This window comes from Petromyzon marinus, chromosome 29 (assembly GCF_048934315.1).
Source record: "Petromyzon marinus isolate PM22_M1 ecotype Great Lakes invasive population chromosome 29, UKy_Petmar_22M1.pri1.0, whole genome shotgun sequence".
NCBI lineage: Eukaryota > Metazoa > Chordata > Hyperoartia > Petromyzontiformes > Petromyzontidae > Petromyzon > Petromyzon marinus.
Window position 1 is genome coordinate 11,260,876 of NC_133695.1, and position 18,157 is coordinate 11,279,032.

At 51.9% G+C, this 18,157-nt stretch overlaps 1 protein-coding gene across 1 annotated transcript in view; it reads right to left on the bottom strand.

Annotated features, from left to right (window-relative positions):
- LPGAT1 (lysophosphatidylglycerol acyltransferase 1) overlaps window positions 1-14,621 on the bottom strand; it is a 107,931-nt gene extending 93,310 nt beyond the window's left edge. Inside the window, exon 1 of the mRNA XM_032962618.2 lies at window positions 13,495-14,621. The gene's annotated coding sequence lies outside the window, so the exon portion shown is untranslated. The remainder of the gene's footprint in view (window positions 1-13,494) is intronic.
- Between the last annotated feature and the right edge of the window lie 3,536 nt (window positions 14,622-18,157).

Sequence of the window (18,157 nt, forward strand, 5' to 3'; positions counted from 1 at the left end):
GGCTCTTATCCCGTGGGTATTAATGTGTGTATGTATGTCTGTGTGTGTCTCTGTGTGTATGAATATGTGTGTGGCTCTTATCCCGTGGGTATTAATGTGTGTGTGTATGTATATGTGTGTGGTTCTTATCCCGTGGGTATTAATGTGCGTGTGTCTCTGTGTGTGTCTGTGTGTGTGTGTCTCTGTCTCCTCCTGAAACAACGAAAAGCCACTACGGATGGCCACGTGGAATGTTCGAACACTCACTGTGGAGGAGAGGCTGCCACTCCTCTGTCGGGAGCTGGAATTCAGGAGGTCCAGTGGACCAGTTCTGGCTCCTGCCACCATGAGGGGTGGACAGTCCTCTACTCGGGGCAGCAGACTGCCAAACAACAGGGTGTGGCTCTTCTTTTGAACAAAAGAATGAAGGTGACGTGGGAGCGTGGCGGTGAGGTGTGGGAAGCTGTAAGCCCCATCAACCGGAGGTGAGGTGTGGTGGTCGTGGTTACTTATGCCCCCACCGAAGACGAACATCCGTGGAGGGATGCAGGCAAAGCCGATGAGTCTGATGCCTTCTATGACCTGTCACAGGTGCTGGCTAAAGTGGCACCTCGGGATAGAGTCATCATGTTGGGTGACTTCAATGCCCGAGTTGGTCATGATGCTGGCACCTGGTCTGGAGTGATTGGAGGGCATGGGCCAGATCAGCTCAATAACAACGGTAGGAGGCTGCTAGGTTTTTGTACAGCCCATGGGCTTGTAATTATCAACATGCTGTTCCGGCATCGGCGCATCCACACAACATCATGGATGCATGCCGGGTCCAAGCAAGAACATCTGCTGGACTATATAGTGACGGACCAGCGGATGCGAGCCCATGTCCTTGACACCAGGATCTACCGAGGAGCTGATCTGCCCTCTGACCATCGACTAGTCATCTGTAAGATGCGCCTGCCATTCTTCCACTCCGGTGGTGGGTGTACACCCAGGACCCCATTCCAACCTAAAGTGGGCTGGTCTCAGTTACCTGATGAAAGTTGCAAGCGAGAATTTCATCATCGCTTGTGGCTTGGATTAGCATCGTCCCTGACTCCTCCTGATGTCGAGGGTAAATGGGCGAGGTTTAGGACTGTGACTCATGCAGCTGCAATGGCTGCTTTGGGTACGCGGTCGAGACCTCCCCAGAGACCCTGGCTGACAGAGAAGTTGTTCAGGATGGTTGAGAAAAAGCGACTGGCCCACTGTCATCGGCTACAGAATCCCACGTCAGAGAATGAGGAGGCTTATTACAGCCTTCGCTCGGAGGTTCGGAGAGCCGTGAGGCGCTGCAAGGATGGGTGGTGGTCGCGGGTTGCTGAGCTGATGGAGTCTGCCTCAGTGGGCCGTGATCACAAATCTTTATTTAACTCCATCAAAAAAGTAACCTGCAACGCCACACCTATTACCATCAGGGGAAAAAACGGTGATCCAATCTCCGACCCCCAGGAACAGGTTTGCAGATTTTTGCTGAGCATTTCTGTGAGGTCCTGGTGGAGGGAAAATCCTTCAGCCAGGAAAACATCGTGGCACAAAGTGAGGATGATCCTGCTGAGGCTGCGGTGCCTCAAATATTGGAAGAAGTCACCCCCTGTGAGTGGCTGGCTGAGGTGCCATCTGTTGAAGAAGTACTGAAGGCGATCCGGAGTCTGAGACCAGGAAAGGCAGCGGGCAGAGATGATCTCCCAAGCGAAATGCTGAGGGAGGGTGGCGTTTGTGCGCAGACTGCCCTATATGACATCATAACAATAGTCTGGACCACTGGACAGGTTCCGCAGGATTGGAAGGATGCCCTGGTGGTCCCCCTCTTTAAGAAGGGGGACCGCACAGACTGTAACAACTACAGAGGCATCTCACTCCTCAGTGTGCCGGGAAAGGTCCTGGCAAGGATTATTCAACATCACCTTGCCAGGCACGCTGAGGAGAGGCTTGCGGAGCCCCAATGCGGTTTCAGGAAAGGGCGGTCCTGCACAGATGCCATATTTTCTGTCCGTCTGCTACAGCAGAGGTGTAGGGAATTCTAGCAAGACCTACATCTCTGCTTTATTGACCTGGTCAAGGCCTATGATACCATCAGTAGGCCTGGGCTCTGGATTGTTCTTCGTGCTTTTGGAGTACCTGACCCTCTGCTCACGATCATTAAGAACCTTCATGATGGTGAGCGGGCCCAGGTAAAACTACGTGGCCGGGAGTCAGAGCCATTCCCTGTACACCTTGGGGTGCGACAGGGATGTCCTCTGGCTCCCACATTATTTAACATCTATTTTGACCACGTAGTTCGTGAAGCCTTCAATAGCTGTACCGGGGGAATCTCCATATGGTACAGATATAATGGGAGGCTGATCGATGCCCGGGTGCGGTCAAGGGATGGCTCCCTATTGGTCAACCACGTTATGTATTCCAATGATTTGGTAATAGCCGCTCATTCAGTCACCGCATGCCGAAACAGCTTTTGTTTGGCCGGATCGAGGGGGCTAAACGGGCGCGGCACGGACTAGAGAAGAGATGGAGTGATGTGGTACAGGAGGACGTGGAGCTGAGTGGACTTGCCGATGACTGGTACCAGCGGTGTCAAGATCGGCCTCTGTGGAGTAGGCTCGTGAAGGACGCTACTGGGCAGTTGGAGGCAGTCGCCCTCCAACAACAACGGAGGGCGGAAGAGCGACACTCACAACAACGAGCGGAGCGCCAGGTGACTAAGGCACAGCAGGTTGGCACAGTAGGGGGCACAGGTGGTGCATCAGTCAGTCATCTCAGTCAGTCGACCCGTGGCACCTGGGTCTGCCCCGTGACCTCCTGCCAGCGGGTGTTCGACACTTCACGTGGCCTCAAGGTGCACATGGCCTGGCACAAGCGTCGTGGTGACGTCACCGCCACTTAGTGGCGAATGGCGGTTGTTGTTGTTGTGTGTGTGGAGGGGGAGGGATTGTGTGTTTGTGGAGTGGGGAGCGGTAGTGTAGCGGTTAGTGCGCTGCGCTATGAACCCGGCGACCCGGGTTCGATTCCCGCTCACGGCCTACACCAGTGTCGATTATCTGAACCGGTCCTGGGCCTCCCCGAGGTCGACTCAGCCTCAAATGAGTACCTGGTGCGGTGTGTAAACATTGCCACTAGGGAGACAAATGCGGTCGGGCGTGTTGCTGGCGAACCCACCCCTTCGTGAACCGTTCCAGCCTTCATAGTTGCTCGCTAACAGCACTTGCCCCGACAGTCTGTTAAGGCTATTTGGAGATCTTTGGAGGAGGGGGGGATTGTGTGTGTGTGTGTGTGGAGGGGATTGCATGTGTGGATGGGGATGTGTGTGTGTGGATGGTGGCAGTCGACAATGCTGCCGTGGCTGAGCAATGTGCCATTGGGTGAAGGCCGACGGAATATCAAACGTAGCTTTTGCTGGAGGCCCCGGGAGGACAGGTGTCTTCATTAACTTACCTATTTTACCAGGTAAGGTCTACTGAGCTATATAGCTCTTTTTTATAAGCGACCTGGCCACAAATGATAACTCAGTGAAGTGGCTTATCGTGTTGGAATTTATAACTTTCGACGCATTTTTCTAAATGTGGAGGGAAAAACCAGTGGGTCCAGAGAAAAATCGCAGTCGACCATGGGGAGAACATGCTAACTCAAAATATACAGCAGGCGTCAGGGTTGGGATCGAACCAACGAGCCTCCAGTATACCTGGCGAGGTAGTTAACATCTCGCTACTGCGGCGCTCCATGATGAGTGGCCACGTGGAATGTTTGCATGCTCACTTTGGAGCAGAGGCTGCCACTATCGGGAGCGTGGGAGCGTGGTGGTCTTCTTCCGTCGTATAACTGTTGTAGATGCAGAGCAACAACTGCAATTTCACATTCAGGTGGTCAAGCAAGACAATCGCGTCAGGAGCAGAGGATTGTATCCCTGTAATGTCTACTTCGTATTTGTGAATTGGGCATTGCATCGTTATATGTATTATGGCCTGTTCTGGGTGACCACAGGTGCACACTGGAGTTTTAAATTTTCCATTTGTGCATCAGTCAGAGGTTCTGCTGGTTGGGACTCAGGAAAAAACATTTCTGGTAGGAGCAGGTGTGGCAATCGCGGACTCCAAGATTCAGTTTTTGACTCAACTAAAGAGCCTTGGCACCATATTCGACCAGAATACATTGTTTAATTACCGCGTACAAAATATAGTCAGGTCCTGCAATTTTCATATCAGGGCTCTACGACACATTCGACCACGACCGAGTCGTGACACAGCCAAACACGGTGGTGTGTAGCCTAGTATCGACAAGGCTCAATTATTGTAACTCACTACTCTTCGGGACGTCTGGCAAAAAACATTAGCAAGCTGCAGCGTGCATAAAATTATTTGGCACGTGTTGTGATGGGTACTGCAAGAACCGACCTGCATTGGCTTCTGGTTGCTGAACGAATGCATGATAAGGTCACACTCATGATAAAAAATAATTCAAATTTAGAATGCGCATTCCATCCTAGGATCCCAATGCGCAAAAAGTCCAAAATACCTTGCTGATGTGGGTGATGATGGGCCCATGTTGGGAAAGTTTGGGAGTATTTTTTAGGGTGCATGAAGTGTGCTCCCACTTTGATCTTTGAAAACGATGGTGAGGTCCACGCTGTAGTCACGTTGCCAGCGAGAAAGAGTGGAAAGTTGCTTCTTGCTTGGGATCGAAAACCAGGCGCAGATCTTCAGCGGACATTCAGTCAGTGAGGTCTTCGAAGTCGGCCTGTCCCAGCCAGCATATCGGGCTGGGATTGGTGCATTCGGGAGCGTTGGCTTTGGTAAATTTGAAATATGGGCTTTGTACACGTTGGTGATGTGCAGTTTCCCTATCTCGATGCTGGTGGTGTAGGTGGCTTTTTTTCAGTTGGTGGGAAGGTGTAGAACTCTTGTGATGGTGTTCTTCATGGATATGGCCAAGCCATATTTCAGGTGGTAGTGGCTCGTCGTGAGGGTGTATCCATGGATGTGGTAGCAACTGGCATGTAGAGCATCCAAGACCTGGGTTTCTTGGAGCGTCAGGACATCAATGTTACGGGCTTCAATTATGTTCACCAGATACTCGCACTTCGCCCGGGAGAGTCCCTCAATGTTGAGATGGAGGATCCTTGTCCCAAGGCCTATCTGGCATGTTCTTTGGCCCTAAAGAGGGCCATTGGCATGGCTTGTTATGTTGCTCTGGAGACCGGGAGATCGATGATCAATGTTCGGTCGCTGCGTTGATAGCATTATTCGTCGTGATTTCTCACTTAACAAAGTGGCCCGCGTGGCGCTGAGGTGTGGGAAGCTGTAAGTCCCACTGAAAATGAACATCAGTGGAGGGATGCAGGCAAGGCCAAAGAGTCAGATGCCTTCTTCGACTACCCTTCACAGGTGCTAGCTAGTGACCCCTCGTGATAAGGCATCCTGTTGGGTGACTTTAATGCCCGAGTGGGAATGAGCATTCACTTGGGCTGGAGCGATTGGAAGGTTTGGCCTAGATCAGCTTAATAACAACAGTAGGAGGCTGCTAGACTTCTGTGCATGCGATGGGCATGTAATTACCAAAACGCTTTTACGGCATCGGCACATCCACACAACATCATCGATGCATACCCGGTCCAAGCAAGAACATCTGCTGGACTAAATAGTGATGGTTATTGTGTATGGAGAGGGGTGATCGTGTGTTTGTGTGTGTGGTGGTAATTGTGTGTGTGGAGGGGGGTGATTTTGTGTGACTAAAACTGTGCTAGTGGCAAGCACGTTGTACACGTACTGTATTCTCTGAATGTGAATGGCACTGTGTATGTACTAATTGTGGACTGGCCACTGTACGTAATATTGTCCAATCCCTGACCGTGTGTGTGCTATTGAATGATACTGTGTGTATGTATTACATTGCTTGATACGGTGAATGCATCCTAGTGTCTGACCCCTGAAGCTGTGTGTGAGCTTGTGAATGTCACCGTGTACGTGCTCGTAGTGGCCCACCCTGTGGTTTCCTGTGAATTACACTCCGTACGCTACTGCCTCACTATGTTTGGAACTCACTGTGTGTGCCTGACACTGTGTGCAGTGGGGCCTGAGGGGAGCGGTGGTGCAGCGGTTAGCGCTACGCTGCGCTACGAACCTGGCAACCCGGGTCCGATTCCCGCTCACGGCCAACACCGGTGACGATTATCTGAACCGGTCCTGGGCCTCCCCTAGGTCGACTCAGCCTCAAATGAGTACCTGGTACGATGTGTAAACATCGCCACTCGGGAGACAAAGGCGGCCGGGCGTGGTGCTGGCCACCCACCCACTCGTGTGCCGTGCCGGCCTTCATAAGTGCTCGCTAGCAGCACTTGCCCCTACAGTCTCTTAAGGCTATACGGGGGATCTTCGTCTTTGTTTGGTTGGGCCTGACAACGTGAACGTGCGCTTGACACTGGACGGTGTGTCTGTGCCGAGCACTGTGCTCCTGCGCTTGAATCCAACGTGTTCCTGCCAACGTGTGTGCTAGTGCTCTACATGCTGTGCTTGTAACAATACGGTACTGTGTGTGTGCCAGTGTGTGTGTGTGCCAGTGTGTGTGTGCCAGTGTGTGTGTGCGGTGGTGTAGCGGTTAGCGCTACGCTGCGCTACGAACCCGGCGACCCGAGTTCGATTCCCGCTCACGGCCAACACCAGTGACGATGATCTGAACCGGTCCTGGGCCTCCCCTAGGTCGACTCAGCCTCAAATGAGTACCTGGTGCGGTGGATAAAAACATTGCCACTGGGGAGACTAAGGCGGTCGGGCGTGGTGCTGGCCACCCACCCTCTCGTGTACCGTTCCGGCCTTCATAGGTGCTCGCTAACAGCACTTACCCCTACAGTCTCTTAAGGCTATATGGGGGATCTTCGTGTGCCAGTGTGTGTGTGTGTGCCAATGGGTGTGTGTGCCAGTGTGTGTGTGCCAGTGTGGATGCGCCGATGCCGGAACAGCGTGTTGGTAATTACAAGCCCATGGGCTGCACAAAATCTAGCAGCCTCCTGCCGTTGTTACTGAGCTGATCTGGCCCATGCCTTCCAATCACTCCAGACCAGGTGCCAGCATCATGACCAACTCGGGCATTGAAGTCACCCAACAAGATCACTATCCAGAGGTGCCACTTTAGCTAGCACCTGTGACAGGAGGTCATAGAAGGCATCTGACTCATCGGCCTTGCCTGCATCCCTCCACGGATGTTCATCTTCAGCGGGGGCATAAGTAACCACGACCACCACTCCTCGCCTCTGGTTGATGAGAAGGTGAGCCCAAAGTAGCCTGGGGCTTACAGCTTCCCACACCTCACCGCCACGCACCCACGCCCCCTTCATTCTTTTATTCAGAAGAAGAGCCGCACCCTGTTGTTTGGCAGTCTCCTGCCCCGAGTAGAGGACTGTCACCCCACATGGTGGCAGGAGCCAGAGCCGATCCACTGGACCTCCTGAATACCACATAGATCCAGGCGGTACCGGTACAGCTCCCGACAGAGGAGTGGCAGCCTCTGCTCCGCAATGAGCATTCGAACATTCCATGTGGCCACACATAGTGGTTTTTTGTTGTTTCTGGAGCCCCAAGGGTAAGGATTCAGTCTCCTGGCTCCGCCACATGGGGTTTTGGCCAGGATACGTCATAGACGCCTGTTCCCCCGGGGCCTACGGCACAAGCTTATATATTAAATTTTGTCGTCGTGGTTTAGTGGTGATTAATTTAAGGTGGAGGGGTTACCAGCCCCTCGCACCCGTCCAGAGCCCCCATTTGGCCGCTGTGGTGGTTACAAAGACCATGAGGGGAAAGACCAATCGGAATTGGCCCTCCGCCCTCACAGCACTGTCCACCACAACGTTGCCGTCTGGCACCACGAGGAGGTAGGGGGTTGTTTTGCCGGACACACACACACGTTTACCGTGTATCCCCAAAGATACACATGCAGCCCATATACCACAAGCTTCTGCACACACTCTCACACTCGCTCGCTCACTCACTCTCTCTCTCACGAACCCGTGTGTCTATATTTACACCTCCACACTCAACACGCCAGTCTATAACATGGGCCACAAACATCATGGCAGGCGTGAGGGGAGACAGGCAACTCCAGTATAATTTACGTAACTAAAACAGACCAGAGTTTTGTTTATATATGGAAGGATAGCTATGGTAAAAGGAGGAGGCGTGTTTAATGTTTGCGCATTTATTTGTCAGTTTAACACGTAGGCTTTCGCGACCAATATTATTCATAATAAAGGTTTTTGGGTGAGATCGCGTTATTTATAAATGTGTCGTAACCCTCCACCACCCGACACGGCCAATCAGCAAAAAAAGTGTCACGCTGACAAAAGACAAAATAGTTCACTACTTTAGCCCACCGGTGTGTTGAAGAGTGAATCCACAACATTTACTGATTGCCAATCGATAATATAATTACTGCACCTGAATGAGTTCAATGATGACGTCACCCTGCTGCTCTATTTAAGACCGGGAGCAAGTGAGGGCTTTACCATTCTGGCGAATTGCCCGATGATGCTGGATGTAATTAGCAGCGAAACGTCGTTTTCAAACTGGAAAAGTTGTGGATTCACTCTTCAACACACCGGTGGGCTAAAGTAGTGAACTATTTGTCTTTTTCCTGGCTCTTTCGGTAATGTCACGTAGAATGGGAATAAAATAATAAAATAATTATTACATTCCCATTCTACGTGACTTTACCGAAAGAACCAAGAAGATGAATCCTTGCAGTCACGGAAACTTTAAATCGAAATTTAATTGTCTTTTGTCAACGTGACACTTTTTTTGCTGATTGGCCGTGCCGGGTGGTGGAGGGTTACGACACATTTATAAATAACGCGATCTAACCCAAAAACCTTTATTATTTGAATAGCATTTATTTGTGTTAAATTTTCCACAGCGACGCTAAAACGATTCCTGTACTGTCGTGATATAATTCGCGGCATGCGAGGCGTCAGTTGGCACTGGGCACATGTGGGGTGGTAAGGGGAGAATTATTAAAAAAGTTATATGAGGGTAGAACCTGTTTGCTCTACAATGGAAAAAAATAAGATCCAGCTGTCATTGTCATACTCTTCTCACAACCCTGTACGAAGTAATCTGCTTTATTTTACACAATAAAATGCAAAGATAATACGTATTGTGAGTTTTTTTTTATAATATATTCTCTGAGACGTAAAGAATATTCTGTTCCTGATGACGACCGCTTGTGTTGCAATCGAAACGTCGTGATATGATTTTTTATTCACTTTATTTTCGTTTAAATTATTTTAATGTTATTATCTTTCTACCTACGTGACTTTACCGAAGGAACCATAGAATATAATATTCTGGCAAAAGAAATTACATTAATCGGAGCACGTTTAAAAATTTGCGCGATTTTTTTAATTAACCTTGTCAGTCTTCTGTATATTTGCAGTATGACAATGACCCAAAACACACGGCCAAGGCAACAAAGGAGTGGCTCAAGAAGAAGCACATTAAGGTCCTGGAGTGGCCTAGCCAGTCTCCAGACCTTAATCCCATAGAAAATCTGTGAAGGGAGCTGAAGGTTCGAGTTGCCAAACGTCAGCCTCGAAACCTTAATGACTTGGAGAAGATCTGCAAAGAGGAGTGGGACAAAATCCCTCCTGAGATGTGTGCAAACCTGGTGGCCAACTACAACAAACGTTTGACCTCTGTGATTGGCTGACTGCACACACACACACTGACAGTAGCTAGACAGGCTGACTGCACACACACACTGGTAGTAGCTAGACAGGCTGACTGCACATACACACTGACAGTAGTTAGACAGACTGACTGCACACACACACACTGACAGTAGTTAGACAGACTGCACACACACACTGACAGTAGTTAGACAGGCTGACTGCACACACACTGACAGTAGTTAGACAGACTGACTGCACACACACACACACACTGACAGTAGTTAGACAACCTGACTACACACACACACACACTGACAGTAGCTAGACAGGCTGACTGCACACACACACACACTGACAGTAGCTAGACAGGCTGACTGCACACACACACACACACTGAGAGTAGCTAGACAGGCTGACTGCACACACACACACTGACAGTAGTTAGACAGACTGACTGCACACACACACTGACAGTAGTTAGACAGGCTGACTGCACACACACACACTGACAGCAGCCAGACAGGCTGACTGCACACACACACTGACAGTAGTTAGACAGACTGACTGCACACACACACTGACAGTAGTTAGACAGACTGACTGCACACACACACACTGACAGTAGCTAGACAGGCTGACTGCACACACACACTGACAGTAGCTAGACAGACTGACTGCACACACACACTGACAGTAGTTAGACAGACTGACTGCACACACACAGACTGACAGTAGCTAGACAGGTTGACTGCACACACACACACTGACAGTAGTTAGACAGACTGCACACACACACACTGACAGTAGCTAGACAGGCTGACTGTACACACACACACTGACAGTAGTTAGACAGACTGACTGCACACACACACACACTGACAGTAGCTAGACAGGCTGACTGCACACACACACTGACAGTAGCTAGACAGACTGACTGCACACACACACACACACTGACAGTAGTTAGACAGACTGACTGCACACACACACACACTGACAGTAGCTAGACAGGCTGACTGCACACACACACTGACAGTAGTTAGAAATACTGACTGCACACATACACACACTGACAGTAGTTAGACAGACTGACTGCACACACACACTTGCAGTAGCTAGACAGGCTGACTGCACACACACTGACAGTAGTTAGATAGACTGACTACACACACACACACACTGACAGTAGTTAGACAGACTGACTGCACACACACACACACTGACAGTAGTTAGACAGGCTGACTGCACACACCAACACACACACTGACAGTAGTTAGACAGACTGACTGCACACACACACTGACAGTAGCTAGACAGACTGACTACACACACACACACTGACAGTAGTTAGACAGACTGACTACACACACACACTGACAGTAGTTAGACAGACTGACTGCACACACACACTGACAGTAGCTAGACAGACTGACTGCACACACACACACACACACTGACAGTAGTTAGACAGACTGACTGCACACACACACTGACAGTAGCTAGACAGACTGACTGCACACACACACACTGACAGTAGTTAGACAGACTGCACACACACACTGACAGTAGTTAGACAGGCTGACTGCAAACACACACACACACTGGCAGTAGCTAGACAGGTTGACTGCACACACACACACACTGACAGTAGCTAGACAGGCTGACTGCACACACACACACACCCACTGACAGTAGTTAGACAGGCTGACTGCACACACAGACAGTAGTTAGACAGGCTGACTGCACACACACCCACTGACAGTAGCTAGACAGACTGACTGCACACACACACACACTGACAGTAGTTAGACAGACTGACTGCACACACACACACACTGACAGTAGTTAGACAGACTGACTGCACACACACACACACTGACAGTAGTTAGACAGACTGACTGCACACACACACACACTGACAGTAGTTAGACAGACTGACTGCACACACACACACACACTGACAGTAGTTAGACAGACTGACTGCACACACACACACACTGACAGTAGTTAGACAGACTGACTGCACACACACACACACTGACAGTAGTTAGACAGGCTGACTGCACACACACACACACTGACAGTAGTTAGACAGACTGACTGCACACACACACACACTGACAGTAGTTAGACAGGCTGACTGCACACACACACACACTGACAGTAGTTAGACAGACTGACTGCACACACACACACACTGACAGTAGTTAGACAGGCTGACTGCACACACACACACACACACTGACAGTAGTTAGACAGGCTGACTGCACACACACACACACTGACAGTAGTTAGACAGACTGACTGCACACACACACACACTGACAGTAGCTAGACAGACTGACTGCACACACACACACACTGGTAGTAGCTAGACAGACTGACTGCACACACACACACGCACTGGCGAACGTACATACACGTAAAGACGCACAGACGCACGCACGTTCGCTGACTACCCACTCACACAGTCACTCACCACACACCACGCACACACACATAGTCACTCACCAGGCACGCACAGTCACTCACCACACACCACACACACACAGTCACTCACCACACTCACACAGTCACTCACCACACTCACACAGTCACTCACCACACACCACGCACACACACACAGTCACTCACCAGGCACGCACAGTCACTCATCACACTCACACAGTCACTCACCAGGCACGCACAGTCACTCACCACACACACACACATAGTCACTCACCAGGCACGCACAGTCACTCACCACACACCACACACACACACAGTCACTCACCACACTCACACAATCACTCACCACACTCACACAGTCACTCACCAGGCACGCACAGTCACTCACCACACACCACACACACAGTCACTCACCACACTCACACAGTCACTCACCACACACCACGCACACACACATAGTCACTCACCACACTCACACAGTCACTCACCACACTCACACAGTCACTCACCACACACCACGCACACATACACAGTCACTCACCTGGCACGCACAGTCACTCACCACACACCACACACACATAGTCACTCACCACACTCACACAGTCACTCACCACACTCACACAGTCACTCACCACACACCACGCACACTCACACAGTCACTCACCACACTCACACAATCACTCACCACACACACACAGTCACTCACCAGGCACGCACAGTCACTCACCACACACCACACACACACACAGTCACTCACCACACTCACACAATCACTCACCACACTCACACAGTCACTCACCAGGCACGCACAGTCACTCACCACACACCACACACACAGTCACTCACCACACTCACACAGTCACTCACCAGGCACGCACAGTCACTCACCACACACCACACACACAGTCACTCACCACACTCACACAGTCACTCACCAGGCACGCACAGTCACTCACCACACACCACACACACAGTCACTCACCACACTCACACAGTCACTCACCAGGCACGCACAGTCACTCACCACACACCACACACACAGTCACTCACCACACTCACACAATCACTCACCACACTCACACAGTCACTCACCAGGCACGCACAGTCACTCACCACACACCACGCACACACACATAGTCACTCACCAGGCACGCACAGTCACTCACCACACACCACACACACAGTCACTCACCACACTCACACAGTCACTCACCACACTCACACAGTCACTCACCAGGCACGCACAGTCACTCACCACACACCACACACACAGTCACTCACCAGGCACGCACAGTCACTCACCACACACCACACACACAGTCACACACCACACACACACAGTCACTCAACACACACACAGTCACCACACACACATAGTCACTCACCAGGCACCACGCACGCCTCCATCGCGATGTCCCGTGCCCGGTGTACGTGCCTAGCGAAGCTGCCGGCTCGCCTGCTGCTGATCTTCACTGCCCCTGCTGCTGATCTTCACTGCTGCTGATCTTCACTGCCCCTGCTGCTGATCTTCACTGCTGCTGATCTTCACTGCCCCTGCTGCTGATCTTCACTGCCCCTGCTGCTGATCTTCACTGCTGCTGATCTTCACTGCTCCTGCTGCTGATCTTCACTGCTGCTGATCTTCACTGCCCCTGCTGCTGATCTTCACTGCCCCTGCTGCTGATCTTCACTGCCCCTGCTGCTGATCTTCACTGCTGCTGATCTTCACTGCTGCTGATCTTCACTGCTGCTGATCTTCACTGCCCCTGCTGCTGATCTTCACTGCCCCTGCTGCTGATCTTCACTGCCCCTGCTGCTGATCTTCACTGCTGCTGATCTTCACTGCTCCTGCTGCTGATCTTCACTGCTGCTGATCTTCACTGCCCCTGCTGCTGATCTTCACTGCCCCTGCTGCTGATCTTCACTGCCCCTGCTGCTGCTCTTCACTGCTCCTGCTGCTGATCTTCTCTGCTCCTGCTGCTGATCTTCACTGCCCCTGCTGCTGATCTTCACTGCCCCTGCTGCTGATCTTCACTGCCCCTGCTGCTGATCTTCACTGCTGCTGATCTTCACTGCTCCTGCTGCTGATCTTCACTGCTGCTGCTGATCTTCACTGCCCCTGCTGCTGATCTTCACTGCTGCTGATCTTCACTGCTCCTGCTGCTGATCTTCACTGCTGCTGATCTTCACTGCTCCTGCTGCTGATCTTCACTGCTGCTGCTGATCTTCACTGCCCCTGCTGCTGATCTTCACTGCTGCTGATCTTCACTGCTCCTGCTGCTGATCTTCACTGCTGCTGCTGATCTTCACTGCCCCTGCTGCTGATCTTCACTGCTGCTGATCTTCACTGCTCCTGCTGCTGATCTTCACTGCTGCTGATCTTCACTGCTCCTGCTGCTGATCTTCACTGCTGCTGATCTTCACTGCCCCTGCTGCTGATCTTCACTGCTGCTGATCTTCACTGCCCCTGCTGCTGATCTTCACTGCTGCTGATCTTCACTGCCCCTGCTGCTGATCTTCACTGCTGCTGATCTTCACTGCCCCTGCTGCTGATCTTCACTGCTGCTGATCTTCACTGCCCCTGCTGCTGATCTTCACTGCTGCTGATCTTCACTGCCCCTGCTGCTGATCTTCACTGCTGCTGATCTTCACTGCTCCTGCTGCTGATCTTCACTGCTCCTGCTGCTGATCTTCACTGCCCCTGCTGCTGATCTTCACTGCTGCTGATCTTCACTGCCCCTGCTGCTGATCTTCACTGCTGCTGATCTTCACTGCCCCTGCTGCTGATCTTCACTGCTGCTGATCTTCACTGCCCCTGCTGCTGATCTTCACTGCTGCTGATCTTCACTGCCCCTGCTGCTGATCTTCACTGCTGCTGATCTTCACTGCTGCTCCTGCTGCTGATCTTCTCTGCTGCTGCTGCTGCTCTTCACTGCTCCTGCTGCTGATCTTCACTGCTGCTGATCTTCACTGCCCCTGCTGCTGATCTTCACGGCCCCTGCTGCTGATCTTCTCTGCTCCTGCTGCTGCTCTTCACTGCTCCTGCTGCTGATCTTCACTGCTCCTGCTGCTGATCTTCACTGCTGCTCCTGCTGCTGATCTTCACTGCTGCTGCTGATCTTCACTGCTGCTGCTGATCTTCACTGCTCCTGCTGCTGATCTTCACTGCTGCTCCTGCTGCTGATCTTCACTGCTGCTCCTGCTGCTGATCTTCACTGCTGCTGCTGATCTTTACTGCTGCTGCTGATCTTCACTGCTCCTGCTGCTGATCCTCACTGCTCCTGCTGCTGATCTTCACTGCCCCTGCTGCTGATCTTCACGGCCCCTGCTGCTGATCTTCACTGCTGCTGCTGATCTTCACTGCTGCTGCTGATCTTCACTGCTGCTGCTGATCTTCACTGCTGCTGCTGATCTTCACTGCTGCTGATCTTCACTGCCCCTGCTGCTGATCTTCACTGCTGCTGATCTTCACTGCTCCTGCTGCTGATTTTCACTGCTGCTCTTCACTGCTCCTGCTGCTGATCCTCACTGCTCCTGCTGCTGATTTTCACTACTGCTGCTGCTGCTCTTCACTGCTCCTGCTGCTGCTCTTCACTGCCCCTGCTGCTGATCTTCACTGCTGCTGCTCTTCACTGCTGCATGTCCACGTCTTTTTGTGTTTCTTCGCTCGGCCCGTTGCCGCAGGCGCGCGTCTCAGGCTCGCTTCACCCACGCGGCACTGCGCCCGGCACTGCGCCCGGCCCTGCCGATGACCCCCCGCAGTGTTCCGCGAACCACGGCCATCTGTGGGCGCCCCCCCTGCACCCCCCCCTTCACCCCCCTGCACCCCCCCCTGCACCCCCCCTGCACCCCCCCTTCACCCCCCCTGCACCCCCCCTGCCCCCCCTGCACCCCCCCTGCACCCCCCCTGCCCCCCCCTGCACCCCCCCGCACCCCCCTGCACCCCCCGCACCCCCCCCGCACCCCCCAGGGGGAAGCCGAGGAATTCCCCTCCGAGCGTGCCGCGTGCGAGATGACTCTCCGCCAGGGGGAGCGGTGGCGCAGCGGTTAGCGCCACTGCGCTCGATGAAAGCGGTGGTGGCGTTGTTGTGAGCCGAGTCCCAGCAGCTCACGAGCGAATAAAACAGCGGCGGGGGGGGGGCGAATTCGTTCCACTTGGTCGAGGGCCCAGGGTCAATTCGGCGTCCAAATGAGTAAGTAGCCTTGGAGCGTTGTGTGAACGTCACCACCGGGGATACAAAGACGGCCTATGGGCGTTGCATCCTCATCCTCTCTTGCCGCCCTGCCGGCCTTAATATCGGTGTTGCACCAACAGCGGCCAAAGGCTATGGACATCAGACGTGGGGGGGTCTCTGTTTAATCTTTGCTCTGGCCACTGGGGGGCGCTGCCGAGCTGCCGAGCCTGTCCACGGAGAATCGACAGACGCGCGTTGATTCCAATGCGGGATAGAGGGGGGGAAGAGAGAACACACACACACACAACTCCAGAGGTGACACACACACACAACTCCAGAGGTGACACACACACACACAACCCGAGAGGTGACACACACACACACAACTCCAGAGGTGACACACACACAACTCCAGAGGTGACACACACACACACACAACCCCAGAGGTGACACACACACACAACTCCAGAGGCGACACACACACACAACTCCAGAGGTGACACACACACACACAACTCCAGAGGTGACACACACACAACTCCAGAGGTGACACACACACACAACTCCAGAGGTGACACACACACACAACTCCAGAGGTGACACACACACACAACCCCAGAGGTGACACACACACACAACTCCAGAGGCGACACACACACATAACTCCAGAGGTGACACACACACAACTCCAGAGGTGACACACACACAACTCCAGAGGTGACACACACACACACACAACTCCAGAGGTGACACACACACACACACAACTCCAGAGGTGACACACACACAACCCCAGAGGTGACACACACACACAACTCCAGAGGTGACACACACACACACAACTCCAGAGGTGACACACACACACAACTCCAGAGGTGACACACACACACACAACCCCAGAGGTGACACACACACACAACTCCAGAGGTGACACACACACACACAACTCCAGAGGTGACACACACACCCACACACAACTCCAGAGGTGACACACACACATACAAATCCACGCGACCAACGGGGGGAGAGACAGAGAGAGATGAAACGGAGAGAGATGGGGGCCGTCCATAAATGACGTCACGCGATTTTGGACGATTTTTGACCCCCCCCTCGTCACAAAAAGTCACACCCCTCCTCAAATTTGACGTCACAAAGCTCTGCCCCCCCCCAAATACTATTGTCATTGTAGTGCGTATTTAATGTGGCGCTGCACTCTGATGTAGGAGAAAACATTTATTATAAAGTCTATTTAATTAAGTATAACGTGTTGTCTGTACTTATTTAAAGTTGCGCATTTTGACGTGACATCACATTTCTCAAACCACCCCCCCTCGTCACACATCGTCACAAATGTCTGACCCCCCCCCCCCCCAGGTGCGTGACGTCATTTATGGACGGCTCCATGAGAGAGACACAGATGAGATAGACAGAGAGAGAGAGAAATTAAAGAGACGGAGAGAGATGAAAGAGACAGGGTAACAGGGTAATAAGAGACAGAGAGAAATGGGAGAGACGAAGAGATAAGAGAGACAGAGAGATGAGAGACAGAGAGATGAAACAGAGAGAGATGAGAGAGACAGAGAGATGAGAGACAGACAGATGAAATAGAGAGAGATGAGAGAGACAGAGAGATGAGAGAGACAGAGAGATGAGAGAGACAGAGAGATGAGAGAGACAGAGATATGAAATAGAGAGAGATGAGAGAGACAGAGAGATGAGAGAGCCACAGAGAGATGACAGAGACAGAGAGATGAGAGACAGAGAGATGAAACAGAGAGAGATGAAATAGAGAGAGATAAGAGAGACACAGAGAGATGAGAGAGACACAGAGAGATGAGAGAGACAGAGAGATGAGAGACAGAGAGATGAAACA